The 1084-nt window shown below is 31.1% G+C and overlaps 3 non-coding genes across 3 annotated transcripts; 1 reads left to right on the top strand and 2 right to left on the bottom strand.

Moving 5' to 3' along the window:
• Nucleotides 1-39: 39 nt before the first annotated feature.
• On the bottom strand, nt 40-111 carry TRNAA-UGC (transfer RNA alanine (anticodon UGC)). The gene has a single exon. It is a non-coding gene; the product is annotated as a tRNA-Ala (tRNA).
• A 252-nt stretch (nt 112-363) lies between these two features.
• TRNAG-UCC (transfer RNA glycine (anticodon UCC)) lies at nt 364-435 on the top strand. Its single transcript has one exon. It is a non-coding gene; the product is annotated as a tRNA-Gly (tRNA).
• A 360-nt stretch (nt 436-795) lies between these two features.
• Nucleotides 796-867, bottom strand: TRNAG-UCC (transfer RNA glycine (anticodon UCC)). Its single transcript has one exon. It is a non-coding gene; the product is annotated as a tRNA-Gly (tRNA).
• Between the last annotated feature and the right edge of the window lie 217 nt (nt 868-1084).

Raw genomic sequence — 1084 nt, 5'->3', positions numbered from 1 at the left:
TTAAATATAAGGTAATTGGTGATTAAAAAGCAAAATATTTGGAGATACCGGGGATCGAACCCGGGGCCTTTCACATGCAAAGCGAACGCTCTACCACTGAGCTATATCCCCTGTGTGTGTTTACCTGATAACAAATAATTGTGCAACACCTGAGTGTTACCTGATACTACCTGTGTATACAATGTGTTTGAGATTAGATATACTTGTACTAACATAATATAATACAACAACAGTGAGTCTTATTTTTAAAATTTAGCAAATACTTGATAACTGTTCTGTTATCGGCTATGTTATTTACATACAGGTAATACAGGTAATACGTATTTACAACTACGTGTTTTTCACTTTACCTGTGCAGCAGGTGCGATGGTGGTGTAATGGTCAGCATAGTTGCCTTCCAAGCAGTTGATCCGGGTTCGATTCCCGGCCATCGCAGCATCTTTTTGATTTCCTTACATTTCTTCCAATAAAATTTTATAAATTTGCTTAAAATAATATGTTTGCGATTTTTTCTTAGTAAAAATGGTATTACACATTAATGTTTATAATTTTTCTTAGTTTTCACGCTTACAATTATATTTTTTGACGTAAATTTTGCAAAATGATCAATTTTTCCTTTTTCCAACTTTTTTTTTCAATAAAACGTAACAAATGTTATTAAAATCATATTTTTATAACATTTTATACCTAAAAACTGCATTACACACTAAAATTCACCAATTTTGTTAATTTTTATGCTTAAAATTGCAATTTTTGGAGCAAATTTTGTTAAATAACAAAAATTCTCAAAACAATTGCGATGGCCGGGAATCGAACCCGGATCAACTGCTTGGAAGGCAACTATGCTGACCATTACACCACCAACGCACATATTCGTTAAAAAATAATTAAACAGGACGAGTAGGGACCTCTTAATCAACTAATACATCTATTAAAATAAAAAATAAAATTATTACACTACTTAAAAACTTATAACACTACTATGGCCTTGACTGAGTTATTTTATTTTACCCATACACAATTTTCAATTTACATAAATATCGTTCCAAGCAAATCCGCCTATAATTTTCAAATTGAATACTTA

The sequence above is a fragment of the Atheta coriaria genome, unplaced genomic scaffold, assembly GCF_025399875.1.
Source record: "Atheta coriaria isolate IRGN ID8LTWV9N9 unplaced genomic scaffold, Caltech_Dcor_3.1 scaffold5326_size1130, whole genome shotgun sequence".
In the NCBI taxonomy this organism is placed as follows: domain Eukaryota; kingdom Metazoa; phylum Arthropoda; class Insecta; order Coleoptera; family Staphylinidae; genus Dalotia; species Dalotia coriaria.
This window is presented reverse-complemented; position numbering and strand designations above follow the sequence as displayed.